We start from the raw sequence: 17117 nt of genomic DNA, 5'->3' as shown, positions 1-17117 counted from the left end.
AAAAAATTCTAGTAATCAGATTTGAAGTTTACTGATATAGTGAATATCAACACTCTCGATGATACAGCTTACATAGGTGAATTAGTTGGAGATCAGTAAAACACTATACTCTATGGAATTTCAACAACCGATCACCGGAAAAATCAGTAAAACTGAGTCACAATTCAGTCACCGGAAGAAAAAAAATAGAAAAACTGATTAAAAAATCAGGGGATTCCGACAGAGATTCAATCGATTACTGGAATTACTTTGATCAGTAATCCGATATTTTCCATTTGAAGATCAAACAATGTAACTCACGAATCACTTGGAGATATTTGATCCAGACATATAATCGTTCACACTCAAGCAATCTAGCACCGGAAAACTCATTCAAACTGGACTTCATCTGCAGGAACTCAGATTTCAATTCATATGATCGACAGAATTTTAGTCACAATTCATCTACTTCTAATATTGATTTAGATTCAATATACAGAAATTTCTTCAGCAGATTCCGATCAAGAATTTTTTTATCAAAAATTAATGCAAGAAGTGATCAAAATTCTTCATCAGAATACTATTCCGGTAGATCCCTGTCAATCGCCGGATTCCTCTTCAGACATTTTTTTCTTTTTTATGTTTTCTTTCTTCTTTTTTTTCAAATTAACATTCAAACATTATGAAGATTAACATTCAGAAAGATAAAGAAGAAGAAGAAGAAGAAGAAATCTGAAAACTTACCGTGAAATGAAAAAAAAAATCGGGGAAGAGGTGGCCTCCACCTCGTGCGCTGCCGCCGATTGAGGAAGCTCCCTGCCACCGGATGAAGAAGATATGATGATGGAAGAAGAAGAAGAAGTAGGAGATGAAAAAAAAAATCCGGCAACTGGGAGAAAGGGGCAAGGGAAGAAAATCAGAGGGAGAAGGGGAAGTTTTGGCGCACAGGATGAGAGCCCCCATTTTTTTCTGTTTTTTGGGTTTTTAAAGAGCCCAAACCGGCTGGAACCGGTTTGTAACAGAAAATTTTTCAGTTTTAAAAAAAATCCAAACCGGTTCCAGCCGGTTTGGTTATTATTTTTTTTCAGTTTTCTTTCAGGGATGCAAACCGGTTCAGGCCGGTTTGTGTTATTGTTTTTTTTTTCAGTTTTTTTTCAATTTTCAAAAATCACAAACCATGTAATGGTTTGTTTTTATTATTTTTTTTATTTTCAAAAATCTACAACAAACTATTTAAAAGTTTTTATTTGCTAAAAACTCAAAACCTCATTTGATTATTATTATTTTATTATTATTTTTTCTAAAAAATATAACTATTCTAATCTATATATTTAATATTTTTTTTCTTCTTTTCTATAAAGAAAACCAAAATGATTTAACTAAATTCCAAAATGAAACTATGTTTCTCTATTTTCTTTATTTTTTTTATTTTTTATTAACAACTAAAACTACTACGTAAATACAAACATTAAAATATGTACTAAAATGCAAAATAAAGCTACTTTTTCAAGCATTTTCTAATTTTCAATCATTTTAGCTCATTTACTCAAAAACTAACATAAAATTGGGTTTTTGAAACATTATTTTATAAAATCATGCATATTTTAATGTTAATTAACCTTGAATTATATGCATGATGAACATGCGTGTAAAATAAGAGATTTGTTTATCCTGCTTGCATATAGGGTATTTATAGATAAAGGCAAAATTTTAAAATGCCCCAGTATAACTGGGAAAGGAGAATTTGATCATTATTCAAAGAGAATTTTATAGGAATTACAAAGGATAAGACATGATTTAAGTATAGAATTTTTTCAAATGTCGAGCATTGATGGGATCTGGTAATTCCACTCCGTCGGCATTGATGAGTCAATATGAGTTATGAGGTAATGCCTCTTTGACAACATAGGGACCTTCCAAATTGGGTGACCACTTGCCACACGGGCGGTGTTTGAGATAAGTCGTTGATCTGTGTACTAGATCATTGACTGAGAATTTCCTTTCAATGACAGATTTTGCATATTGTCTGGCTATCCTTTGACGATATGATTGAGCGTGCTCTGCTGCTCTGAGTCTTCTTTCATCTAGCAAATCAAGTTGTACTAGCCGTTGTTGCTAATACTGATCAAGAGGTAATTCTAGAAGTGATGCAAATTTCAGAGCAGGTTTCTGAACATGTAGAGGCAGTACTACTTCAGTTCCGTAGACAAGTTCTGACGGAGTAGCATTAGTTGGAGTTCGAATGGTGGTTCTATACTCCCACAACACATCATGAATCTTTTCATGCCAGTCACAGCCTGTCTCCAGAGTTCGCTGCAGGATTCGGATCAGAATCTTATTGGTGGCCTCTGCTTGACCATTTCCTTGAGGATAATAAGGAGCGGAGAAATGACGATGAATTCTGAACTTTGAGCAGAACGTCCTCATTCTCTCATTTTTGAAGTGACTGTCATTGTGAGACACAATATCATGCGGTATGCCGAAACGTCATAAGATATTCTTGTGGACGAATGAGACTACATGTCGACCTTCTACTGTGCGTAGAGTGACTGCTTCTACCCATTTAGTAAAATATTCTGTTGCGGCAAGAAAATATTTGTGACCATTTAAGGCAAAAGGAGTAATGGGGCCTACGACATCAAAAGCCCACATGGAAAATGGCATGGTGAGATGACAAATTGCAAGTATGTTGCCGGCACATGAATAGAAGGTGCATGCATCTGGCATCTGTAAACACCCCAAATTTTCACTCACCTTCCTGATACACCCATACATCATTACATTTCGGTTCTCCGGAATCAATGAAGGGCAAAATGGTCATTTTCTGAGATTGAACCTTGTAGAAAGTCCTAAATTCCATTCTCGAGTCTCAAAACTTCTCTATTTAAACCCAAAGACATCTTCAAACTGCAAATTTTCAAAATCTCATGCTTAACCAGAAGTCAGAATTTTCAAATTTAAATTCAAAGTGGCAATTTCGTGGGACATATCTTTGCATAACATCGCATCAGTATTTCATATCATTTCACTGCACAACATGTCATTTTGAGATCCAGAACTCCTGATTTTCAAAAATGTCAATCCAGATTCGAGTTTTAAATATTTCAAAATTGATTTCAAACCCCTGGGTTTTTAAAACTGCCAAATTCTTCCCATTTTACCCTCAGGGCTCCGAATCACAAAAGTTTTCTCAAGAAAACGATCTGGACAGTTTTGGACATTGATTTTCAAGATTTTGTCAGTTGAAAAGAGGGGGACACAATTTCAAATTCATAAGACCTTATTTCAAACTTTTACAAAAAGGCTCAGAATTTCTCCGCATCTTTCCAAATTTTGCCTTGAAGAACCATTTTCTTCTAAATTTTGAAATCAAACCAAAATTCACTTCGTGTTTTCTAAACTAGCCTACTATTGTGAAAATTCCAAAATATCTCATCTGGCTTTTATTTCAAATAAGTGACGTGGGACCCGCCTCGAGGTGGTGTCACACTCAAATTCTCAAAAATTTCTCTCATTTCAAAACAGTGCCCTTTCAGAAGTGGCACCGATTTATAAGATTTTTTTATTTATTTAACTCAATTTTAATAAAATAATTAGTGGGCCCACGTAGGTGGCGCCCCACTAAAACTCTTTGCCAAGAAAAACAATCTTTTTGTATATGCTTCAAAAAGTTTTCAAATTCAGTTGAGGTGGCACCACCTTAAAAAAAAAGGAAAAAAAAAAACAAAATTCGTTTTATCATTTTGTTTTGTTTTTTTTATTTTATTATTATTACTTTTCAAACCCAAAACTTTTATTTTACTTAAGTTTCAAATTTTTTTTGGAGAAAGGGAGCCGTCCCCCTCTCAATACGGCGAGTTCTCTTTTTCAAAAATTTTCAAAAAAATTTAAAAGGCTGTTTTAAGGGTTATCAAGGTCGACTAAAGAGGAGGAAAAAGAGGGATTTGAAGGGGAAAGCAAGGTCCGACTATTAAAAAGAGGGAGGGTCCAGCAAAAAGGGATCCCATCTGTGACTCCAGCTCTCTTCCTCCCTTCATCATCTGCCTTCCTCTCTTCCCAGCAGAAGGGAACTTCTTCCTTTCTCCTGCTTCTTCCACCTGGGATTGATCGAGCTTTTCAAAGAGGACAATAGGCGATTTCCTGGAGGCTCAGCTCAGCCTGTAAGAAGCACTTCTTCAGCCTCTGCCAAATCAAGGTAACGACCCCCTTTACATCTACATTTGTGTGAATTAGGCATCACGTTTATGTCATCTGCAATGCAAAATCCGTGACAACGATGGATGTGGCTTGCACCTTGGGTTTTCCAATGCGTCTGGAATGGATGATGCCCCTTTAATGGCATTCTCATTCCAGCATGATCCCCAAAATCGTCATTTTTTTTTTTGAAAAGCTTTTGCACAATTCATTTCAGCATTGTCCTAAAATCGTCATTTTTTTTTTCTTAAAAGCTTTTGCATAATTTATTCCAGCATCTAAAATGTTTTCAAATAATCTCTTCATTGCAATTCATGACCTGCACATCTGGATCATTCTGTTACATATTCATGACTCCACTTACGCTATTGGGGTCATTCTGCAACTAATTTCTAGCCTGTTAATGTTCTAATTTTTTTTTTACAAATTCAGTGGAAGTGATATCAGTTGGTATCGTTCTCACTTTCCTTTATGCAGCTCGGTTATTCCCCATGTTTCCCCACATACTATTGTTTACTATAACTCCTCTGTATTTCAATCTTTTTTTTTTATCCATACAGTTTGTTTTTTTCCTTTTTGAAAGCATACACATGTCATGACCCCAAGCGATGCCCTTATGGAGCTATCGTACAGAAAATAGCACCCTGGACCCAGTGCAACATCGGAGCTTGACATAAGTCATCATCTCAATTTGTTATAATATTTCATTTACAGATTGCAATAGTAGTTGTTGTTATCTGTGCTTTAAGTTTCTTTTTTTTTTCTGCTATTTTCAGTAAGCTCATATTCAGAGCATTGTTTTGATGATAATCAAAGCCCTTAATCTCATTGATAGGGTAGACTGCAAATCCTTCTCAATAGGTTCAGCATTAGAGAGTTTCCTGTCTGATTGCTTACCTCTTCTCCTCTCATAAAGGATACTGCCATTGCAAGAAGTATAACCATCTGTTTTACACATTTGATTCATGGTTATCCTCTCATAAAGGATTTCTGATTTACGTTTCACCACTATGAGAGGCCATTTCTAAAGATCGGTTACATTTTTTTTTGTCTTCTCAATGCTTGCCAAAGTCGATAAGTATCTGTCATATGGGCTTTGTATTCATCATGAGAGACAGGATTTCACTACATGTTACTGTGTTTCCATGGACATAACACCTAGTCCTAAGTAAAAAGGATCAAGATAGTCATCTGTAATTTGACTCTTTTACAACCTAATAGTACCATGGTAATCGACATCAAGGTAAAACACTCGCTCAGTTCGCCTAGCGGATGTGGATTCAGATTGGCAAAGCATAAGTGCTCCAGCATTGACTGTGTCCCGTTGCTTCCCCACCTTTGTGTTATATTTTTTTTTTCTATATTTCAGCCTTTTAGATCCCTGCACTTTAATTTCTGTATAATTATCTGTTTTATGAACCTGTCTTACTTTGCTATCACCACGCTGGCATAGCTAGGATTACTTGTTGGTATTGAAACTGGCAGCAACTTGTTTCTTCCCCTTTCACCTTCACGGCTGGCATTTAGATGCTAATAGTGTAGTGCTTCTCCCCTACACACTCTACTATTGCCTTCAACTATATCTAGGCACTTTACATTAAGCACTTCACTATTGCCTACATCTCTATCATTATGTATAACACCATTCTAGTAAATTGATGCACAACTCCTGCACCTTAGATCTGTACACTATATGTCTCACTGTGTTACAACTGCAACTTCAGTAGTTTTTTTTTTTCTTTGTGTTACCTTATGATTCTTGCCTCAGCCATATGTGGTGTTTTACAAGACCCTTTATAACAGTTTCTAGTCCAGGTAAGATTGATTTGTAAACCGGTGCTATAGGAATTTATTTTCATGGCATGCCATTCGGTACATATAGGTCACCAGTTCAACCCATGTTCATTCCATTACCTTGTTTATTCCCTGCACATGTGATGTTCTAAAGGGCATTGGCTATCGCTCCACCTATTGTACAGATAGACCCTACACACATCAAAGAGTCTCATATATAGTTTGTGATATTAACCACCCCTCACAGCACATTTTAAGTTGATTTTCACATCATGCTCCCAATCATTTAAGGTTCTAGGGGATATTCCAGTTGTGCAACATAGGTGCAAATTAAATTTTTTTTTTGAGATTTGCAATTGTAGAAACACACACACACACACACACACACACACACACATATATATATATATATATATATATATATATATATATATATATATATATATATATATATATATATATATATATCCTTGGGTATCCACTCCTCGTGCTGACCCACTTTTGCAGGGAAATCTAGAGGATGCTGACTCTTTCAATTCTGTATTTTTTTTTCTTCTTATTTTTATTTTGCTTTATGTCAGAGATTTAATAATCAAACTTGGAATAATATTTACTTTTACTGCTTAGGTTAGGATGCATATCATGTAGTTTGATTTTGTAATATCCTGATCTTATGAATCATGCATTTTATTGCAAAAGCACTATGGATGTACACGAATGGCACGTGCACCAACTCTTAGGGAGTTGATGAACTCGGTGGAGTCCATATTTACGGCCCTAGTCGGAATATGGACGAGACCCAGATCCATCATCTTTCTACTAGTCACACTGAGCCTACACTCTTAGGCTATCTTAAAAATGCACATCATATTTACAATTTTCAAAATATTGTGAATTAACCCAAATCAACTCTGAACATATTCATGGCCACAGTCAGAATATGTGAAGGATTTATTTTGGCTTAATACACATTTTTCCAACAAATTTCTCAGAAAAAAAATCTTTCCAAAGTGCATTCATGCATCCAAATCATCTGTATCATGGCATCATCTGCTTTTTTCATGATTTTCTCGAGAAAACTTCAGTCCATGGAAATCAGTTTCTCAAGAAACTTCTAAAATTTTCAAAGTCGGATTTTCCAAGTCAGGTTTTCCCATGATTTTCCCTGGAAAATGTTATTTTCTTAAGATTTTCAAAAGGAGTTTCTCAATCTTTCTCAAGAATCAAAATCAATTTTCAAGGGTTTCAAGGCCAAGATTCCCAGGATTTCAATTTTCCTTCTCCACAAGGGTTTTTCAATGAATTTCAATCATTTTTCAAAGAAAATTTTCAAAAGTTGGGATTTTCCCTGATAAGCACTTCCCTTCAAATGTTCATCATTTTCCTAAGAATTACATCCGTTCTCTCAGGATTTTCATCTATTCCTGATTTTTCCAAAACTTCATAAACTTTCTCGAAATTTCAAACCCTTTTCATCTGAGTTTCCTGAGAAATTGACTTCCCACCTTTTTCCTGAGAAATGCTTTTCAACTCCAAATGTTTTCTAAAGCATACATCATACTTTTCCAAATTGCATTTTTACAAAATCTCATAGCACATGCCTGAATTCTCTATGCATTTAGGATAGAACACAATTTCGATGATTTAACTAAGTCAACCACATTTTGGTCCTTGGTTCGATTACCCCTGTTAAAGGCGGCAGGAACGGTCGAACCTCGTACCAACAGGTCGAGCCCCATTCCATGGATTTTCCCACGATTTTCAAAATGGAGGCGAGTATTTCAATTTTCCAAAATCCTGTCAAGTTTGAATCGCGAAAGCATTTTCCTCTCTCTTCCACAAGGAAGGGAAGACGGGAAAAATTTTGCGACGATAACAACATTGAACGCACTTCTTCACAAAACGATAGCAATCTTGTTGCATGGTCCTCCAGTAATATCCTGCTCGGATGATTTGTTTGTCAAGAGTTTGGTAGCCAACATGACCACCGCAAATGCCTTCATGTTCTTCCTGCGCAACTTCTTTGGCTTCTTCTTCGTCCAAACATCTAGAATATTCAGAACTGAATCCACGATGATAGAGGACGTCGGCAAGAATAAAATATCGAGCAGACATGCGCTGGATTGCTCGCTGCTCTTTCTTTGAGATTTCTGAAGGAAATTCGTCAGTTTTAATGAAATTCTTGATGTCATGATACCAGGGCTTTTTCTTTTGCTCAACCTGGTTTATCAGTTCTACTGGGACAAAAACAGGTTGATCAAGTCTACCAATTTCAAAGGAGTGACAAGATTCTTCGTTCTTGAAAGACATGATGGATCTCAGATTGGCTAAACTGTCTACAACTTGATTGAAGTCTCTCTTGATATGAAAAAGTTGGAATTCTTCGAATTTGTCGGCAAGGGCTAAGACGATCTTCTGATAAGGAAGTAATTTATGATCCTTCACTTGCCATTCGGCTAGGACTTGATTGACGACGAGCAAAGAATCGCCATAAGCATGCACTATTCTGACATTGAAGTCTTGTAGAATTTTCAGACCCTGTATCAAAGCTTCATACTCGGCCATATTGTGAGTGCACTTAAAATCCAGCTTGAGAGAAAAGGGGATCATCTCTTTCTCTGGTATGATTAGCAGAATCCCGATTCCTATGCCTGCCATATTCTTGGAACCGTCAAAGAATAAATTCCAAATTGGGGATTGTTGAATATTGCAAATCAACTCAACGGGGAAATCATCCTCGGCTTTAACGTCCTCTGCTAGAGGAAAATATGCCAATTGATCTGCAATTGCTTGGCCTTTGATAGAGTGCTGAGAGACATATTCCAAGTCGTATTGCATTAATAGGACTTGTCATTTGGCAATTTGTCCACTGAGGAATGGTTGTTCGAGAATGTACTTGAGAGGATTAAGTTTTGAGAGAATCTTGACTTCTGATGCTAACAGATAATGCCTCAACTTCTGACACATCCAGACCAGTGCTAGACATGTCTTCTTTATATGAGAGTACTTCTTCTCGTAGTCAATAAAAATCTTGCTTACATAGTAGATGGCATGCTCAATCAAACTGCCTTCCTCATACTGTGCCAAGAATCCGCCGCAAGCAACTTGATTGACTGGAATGTATAGCAGTAGGGGTTTTAAAACAGGAGGGTTGAGCAAATATTTCTTTATGCGCTCGAACGATTGCTGACACTCTGGTCCCCATTCGAACTTCACTCCTTTTCTGAGCAAATGATTGAACGACTCGCATCTCATGGCCAAATTGGATATGAATTGCCGAATTGATTGCATGCATCCTTGAAGGCTACGCAATTCTTTGAGATTGGTCGGGGGTGGCATGCCAATTATAGCTTTTGCCTTAGTGGGATCCACTTCTATCCCCTTTTTGCTGACTAAAAAGCCTAACAACTTGCCAGATTCGACTCTAAAAACACATTTTTGTGGATTGAGTCTTAGCTTGTAAAGAATGAGTCGCTTGAAAACTTGATTAAGGGCTTTGATATGATCTTGCTTTTCTTTGAACTTTACCAGAATATCATCGACATATGCATCCATGATTTTGTGCATCTGATCATGGAAAATAACAGCCATAGCACGTTGATAGGTGGCTCCAACATTTTTAAGCCCAAATGTGTAAACACCCCAAAATTTCACTCACCTTCTTGACATCGCCCTCAATCATCATATTTCAGTTCTTCAGATGTAATGAAGGGCAAAATGGTCATTTTCCAAGATTGAACCTTGCAGAAAGTCCTAAATTTCATTCTTGAGCCTCAAAATTTATATATTTAGGTTCGGAGACATCTTCAAATTGCAAAATTTCAAAATCCTTTTTCTGGACAAAAAGCTAGAATTTCCAAGTTTGAACTCAGAGTGACATTTCATAGAACATGTCTTTACATAGGATTGCATCATTTCACTGCACAACATGTCATTTTGAGATCCAGAACTTCTGATTTTCAAAATTGTCAATCCAGATTTGATTTTTAAACTTTTCAAAATTGATTTTTAAAACCCTGGGTATTCAAAATTACCAAATTTTCCCATTTTACCCCCAGGACTTTGAATTACAAAAATTTTCTCAAGAAAAACAATTTGGATATTTGGATATTGATTTTAAAGATTTTATCTCAAAACTTTTTGCAAAAGATTTTAAATCTCTTTACAAATTTTTTTACATTTATCCATATTTTTGCCCTGAAAAACCAATTTTTTCAAATTCTTGAAAACAAATAATGTTTTATCTCATATTTTCAAATAAATGGAGCGGGACCCGCCTTTGAACTAGCATCATACTCAGACTCCCAGGTAAGTTTCTTATTCTCAAGCGGGACCCACCCGAAGTTCATACCAATTTACAATTTTTTCTTAATTTCTCAATATTTATTTATTTATTTTTAGTTAGCGGGCCCACACACATGTGGCACCCCAATTGAAAATAAAAGACTTGCAAAAATAAAACAAATACTTTATTTTCAAAAGGATTTTAAAAGTGGATTGAGGTGGCATTTCCATAAAAGCCTCTCATTTATTTCAATACTCATTTTTTTTATTTTATTCCTTTTTATTGATTTATTTAAATAAGTTTTGTTTTAAGAAGGATGCAGCCTTAATGGCACAGCTGAATTTCCCTAAAGTAATAAATTTGATTTTGCCTAAAACTTAGGGAAATGAAACCAAATTTTGAAAAAACAGGGAATGCGCCCCTCTTGAAATGGCTGTTTTCAAAAAAAAATTAAAAACCATAACGGAACCTCATGAAAGGGCTGCGTTTTATTTTTTTGAAGGGATTTCAAAATTCTTTAAGAGGAGGGGAAGGCTATGGATTCAAGAGGAGAAAAAGCTGGCGGATTGAATTTTTCTTTTTCTTTTTTTGGTTTTGCAGGTCTTCTTCCACCTCCAGCCAGCTGCAGTCGATATTTCCTTCATCTCAGCCACAGGAAACCGCCCTCCCTTGCTGCCAACTGTTGCTTCCCATCTGCCTTCAGCCCCACCGCAGGGAGTCCATCACCTACAGGCAAAGGGGTCCATCACCACCAGCTGCAAAAGGGAGCCTTCTGAGGGGGAGCTTTCTTCCACCTCCAACGAGGTGCTGTCCATCTCCTTCAGCCCAGCCGCAGGGCACCTCTAGCAGCTGCCTCTCATCATCTTCAACACACCAGCTGAACGTCCAAGAGGTTGCTGCATATCCTTCCCATCTTCTTCATCCCAACAGGAGGTCCAGCCCACCAACAAGAGATCAAACGGATGCTGCCCAGTCCATTTCCTTCAATCCATCCAGCCAATTGCCCATCATTTCTTCAACCCACCAGATGCTGCCACACATCCACCATCAGCAAAGGTCCAGCAGCTGCCCATCCTCTTTCAGCCCAGCCAACGTGTCCATCTCCCTCTATTTCAGCCCAGCCGCAGGGGATATAGCAGATCCAGCAGAAGACGCAGGCTGCTCCCCATCCTCCTTCAGCCCAGCAGAGGTCCAGCAGGAAACCTCCCCTCTTCGTCAGTCCAGCCGTCGTTTTTCCTTATTTCTGTCAGCCTAGCAGCAGAAAAACGATTTTCATTTGTTCTCTGCAAGTCATTTGGAACAGGGAATTACAAGAACGTCAATTGGACTTGAGGTAAGATGAAGTTTTTTTTTTAAGGCATCACTTTCAGCATGAGAGGCATTTCCTTTACATATTCTATATCATTTGATTCCTAAAAGTGACTACTCCATAACGATTGCTTAGGGTCTGTGTTTGAATAATTAAGAGTTTTCAAAATGCCATATACCTGTTGTCTTTGTCCCTTTGTATATCTATCTTCACATTAGATGATTATCTCTTAATGCCTCTACATTAGCTGCTAAAAGAGATTTTTTTTTTCATTGTTTGTAAGTTTCATCAGATAAATTATGTTGACATTATCATGTCCAAACTGCTGGAAATTAAATAGTCTGCAGTAAGTCTGAAATTCAGTTAAGTTTAATAGAATTTGTGTATTACCTATATGTATATCACAATAGGTGAAAGCAATCATTTCACAAGGAATGATAGATGAGTGTTATTCCATTTGTTATTCACGTGCTCTACATCTCTCAATAGCTTCATCATTTTCTTTCTCTAAGTTACAGCTGCTTATGCTTGTTGTAACAGTTAACATCTTCATCATGCATAGTTACATTCATATTCCATGCCCATTTTAATTTAGCATTTCATGTTATTGTGCAAACTTATGACAGCCTACTTTTTCTGCAAAATTCGGACTACCCTTACCTTTGCATTCAATGTTCAAAGCTATTGGTGGTATACTAACATGTCTTTCATGTATATATTGACAAGTAGTCATCTCCTGCACCTATACTTCCACTTGTAATATCACTTGCACACTTTCCTTTCTCCTCACTACACTTTTCACAAACATCTTCACATCTTCATTATGATTTTCACAGTATTTTCACAATATTTTTAAAAACAGATCATGGTATTTTCACATTACATTTCCTGCACATCCATTTTCTGTTGCAGGTGTGCAGTCTTGATAATCGGTTGTGTTCATGAACGGATATATCCATATCCGTTCATGATCTCTATGCCATCTTTTGCACACTTCATTATTGATATATAGGGAAGCTCCATACCCGATCTTAGTGAGAAATATGTTATAATTTGAGAATTACAGCTTTGTGAAATCCCCTACAGAAACTGTATATACCTGTATTTTCTGATTTTACCCATTATATGGATTTTCCATTAATATGTATGTTTTCTCATTACATGTATATATATATATCTATATATATGTATATCTATTGTATATCTACCTATATGTATACATATATATACATATATATATTCTTGTATATATATATATATATATCCCTTCATGTGCACTTATTTCCATATATGAGCATCCATGTATCTAATTTCTCATATAAATACATCTCCATTGTTACATTTCATTTAGCACCAATTTTAGCAATTTTGATATACATATATACATATCTTCTTTGTATATATTATATATATATATATATATATATATATATATATATGTCCATTTCCTTGGTTATCTTGTACTAATTCTCATTTTTGTAGGAAAATCTAGAAGATGCTGATTCCTTGGCTCCATTTCATTTTTTTTTTACTTTATGTTAGCAATGTAACAATCAAATGTAAACCTTGGAATAATATTTATTTTCACTGCTTAGATTAGGCTGCATCTCATGTAGTTTGATTTCAGCAATATCTTGATTCTATGATGCATATATCTCAATTTTCAAAATTCACCGTGGAGGAACACGAATGGCACGTACACCAACTCTTAGAGAGTTGATGAACTCTATGGTGTCCATATTTACGGCCCTAGTCGGAATATGGATGAGACCGAGATCCATCATCTTTCTACCAGTCACACTGAGCCTACACTCTTAGGCTATTTTAAAAATGCACATCATATTTCCAATTTTTCAAAATATGGCGAATTAACTCAAGTAAACTCTGAACATATTCATGGCCATAGTCAGAATATGTGAAGGATTTATTTTGGCTTAATCCACATTTTTCCAACCATTTTTTTCAGAAATCTTTTCAAAGTGCATTCATTCATTCAAATCATCTGCATCATCTGTTTTTTTTCTCATGATTTTCTCAAGAGATTTTCACTTCATGGAATCAATTTCTCAAGAAACTATGATGATATTCGGAGTTGGATTTTCCAAATTAAAGTTTTCCTGTGATTTTCCTTGAAAATATTATTTTCTTAAGATGCATTCGAAAGGAAATTCTCATCTTTCTCAAGAATCAAAGTTGATTTTCAGACATTTCAAAGACAATATTCTCAGGAATTCAATTTCCTAAGTTCTGAATTTCCTTCTCCAATGAGTCTTCCTATAGATTTTCCCTCATTTTCCTAAAAAAAAATTCTCAAAGTCTGAGTTTTCCTGACAAGTGTTTTCCTTTTCAAATATTCATCTTTTTTCAGGAATTCTTCCCATTTTTTTGAGATTCTCATTTCTTCATAATTTTCCAAGTCTTTATAAATTTTCTCAAAATTTTCCTGAGACTCTCATTTCTTCATAGTTTTCCAAGTCTTTATAAATTTTCTCAAGATTTTCCCGAGACTCTCATTTCTTCATAGTTTTCCAAGTCTTTATAAACTTTCTCAAGATTTTCCCGAGATTCTCATTTCTTCATAGTTTTCCAAGTCTTTATAAAGTTTCTCAAGGTTTTCCCGAGATTCTCATTTCTTTATGGTTTTCCAAATCATTATAAACTTTCCTGAGATTTCAAATATTCTTCTTCTGAGTTTCCTAAGAGATCGATTTACCGAGAAATGCTTTTCAACTCCAAATGTTTTCTAAGCATACATCATAGTTTTCCAACTTATATTTTACCAAATCTCATAGCACATACCTGAATTCTCTGTGCGTTTAGGATAGAACACGATTTCGATAATTTTACTAAATCAAGCATAATTTTGGTCCTTGGTTCGATTACCCCTGTTAAAGGCGGCAGGAACGTAAAATACATGTAAAATTCAGTGAAATTCAGTAATTCAATCAATGAAGTTCAATCAATGAATTTTAACATCCCATATATGATACCATTACCAAACTGTAATAGACTTCAGATTTTCAACTTTAATCAAAATCCACTTAATAATCAACAAAACTCAAATCTGATATAGTGAATATCAGTAAAAAAATTCTGGTAATCAGATTTGAAGTTTACTGATATAGTGAATATCAACACTCTCGATGATACAACTTACATAGGTGGAATTAGTTGGAGATCAGTAAAACACTATACTCTAAGGAATTTTAACAACCGATCACCAGAAAAATCAGTAAAACTGAGTCACAATTCATTCACCGGAAGAAAAAAAACAGAAAAGCTGATTCAAAAATCAGGGGATTCCGGCAGAGATTCAGCCGATTACTGGAATTACTTTGATCAGTAATCCGATATTTTCCATTTGAAGATCAAACAATGTAACTCAGGAATCACTTGGAGATATTTGATCCAGACATCTAATCATTCACACTCAAGCAATCTAGCACCGAAAAACTCATTCAAACTGGACTTCATCTGCAGGAACTCAGATTTCAATTCATATGATCGACAGAATTTTAGTCACAATTCATCTACTTCTAATATTGATTTAGATTCAATATACAGAAATTTCTTCAGCAGATTCCGATCAAGAATTTTTTTATCAAAAATTAATGCAAGAAGTGATCAAAATTCTTCATCAGAATACTATTCCGGTAGACCCTGTCAATCGCCGGATTCCTCTTCAGACATTTTTTTCTTTTTTATGTTTTCTTTCTTTTTTTTTTTTCAAATTAACATTCAAACATTATAAAGATTAACATTCAGAAAGATAAAGAAGAAGAAGAAGAAGAAGAAGAAATCTGAAAACTTACCGTGAAATGAAAAAAAAAAACAGGGAAGAGGTGGCCTCCACCTCATGCGCTGCCGCCGATTGAGGAAGCTCCCTGCCACCGGATGAAGAAGATAGGATGATGGAAGAAGAAGAAAAAGTAGGAGATGAAAAAAAAAAATGCGGCAACTGGGAGAAAGGGGCAAGGGAAGAAAATCAGAGGGAGAAGGGGAAGTTTTGGCGCACAGGATGAGAGCCCCCATTTTTTTCTGTTTTTTGGGTTTTTAAAGAGCCCAAACCGGCTGGAACCGGTTTGTAACAGAAAATTTTTCAGTTTTAAAAAAAATCCAAACCGGTTCCAGCCGGTTTGGTTATTATTTTTTTTCAGTTTTCTTTCAGGGATGCAACCGGTTCAGGCCGGTTTGTGTTATTATTTTTTTTCAGTTTTTTTTCAATTTTCAAAAATCACAAACCATGTAATGGTTTGTTTTTATTAATTTTTTTAATTTCAAAAATCTACAACAAACTATTTAAAAGTTTTTATTTGCTAAAAACTCAAAACCTCATTTGATTATTATTATTTTATTATTATTTTTTCTAAAAAATATAACTATTCTAATCTATATATTTAATATTTTTTTTCTTCTTTTCTATAAAGAAAACCAAAATGATTTAACTAAATTTCAAAATGAAACTATGTTTCTCTATTTTTTTTATTTTTTTTATTTTTTTATTAACAACTAAAACTACTACGTAAATACAAACATTAAAATATGTACTAAAATGCAAAATAAAGCTACTTTTTCAAGCATTTTCTAATTTTCAATCATTTTAGCTCATTTACTCAAAAACTAACATAAATATGGGTTTTTGAAACATTATTTTATAAAATCATGCATATTTTAATGTTAATTAACCTTGAATTATATGCATGATCAACATGCGTGTAAAATAAGAGATTTGTTTATCCTGCTTGCATATAGGGTATTTATAGATAAAGGCAAAAATTTAAAATGCCCCAGTATAACTGGGAAAGAAGAATTTGATCATTATTCAAAGAGAATTTTGGAGGAATTACAAAGGATAAGACATGATTTAAGTATAGAATTTTTTCAAATGTCGAGCATTGATGGGATCTGGTAATTCCACTCCGTCGGCATTGATGAGTCAATATGAGTTATGAGGTAATGCCTCTTTGACAACATAGGGACCTTCCAAATTGGGTGACCACTTGCCACCCGGGCGGTGTTTGAGATAAGTCGTTGATCTGTGTACTAGATCATTGACTGAGAATTTCCTTTCAATGACAGATTTTGCATATTATCTGGCTATCCTTTGACGATATGATTGAGCGTGCTCTGCTTCTCTGAGTCTTCTTTCATCTAGCAAATCAAGTTGTACTAGCCGTTGTTGCTAATACTGATCAAGAGGTAATTCTAGAAGTGATGCAAATTTCAGAGCAGGTTTCTGAACATGTAGAGGCAGTACTACTTCAGTTCCGTAGACAAGTTCTGACGGAGTAGCATTAGTTGGAGTTCGAATGGTGGTTCTATACTCCCACAACACATCATGAATCTTTTCATGCCAGTCACAGCCTGTCTCCAGAGTTCGCTGCAGGATTCGGATCAGAATCTTATTGGTGGCCTCTGCTTGACCATTTCCTTGAGGATAATAAGGAGCGGAGAAATGACGATGAATTCTGAACTTTGAGCAGAACGTCCTCATTCTCTCATTTTTGAAGTGACTGTCATTGTGAGACACAATATCATGCGGTATGCCGAAACGTC

The sequence above is a fragment of the Nuphar pumila genome, chromosome 5, assembly GCF_984573655.1.
Source record: "Nuphar pumila chromosome 5, dmNupPumi1.hap1.1, whole genome shotgun sequence".
Lineage (NCBI taxonomy): Eukaryota > Viridiplantae > Streptophyta > Magnoliopsida > Nymphaeales > Nymphaeaceae > Nuphar > Nuphar pumila.
Note: the sequence above shows the minus strand (reverse complement) of the source record.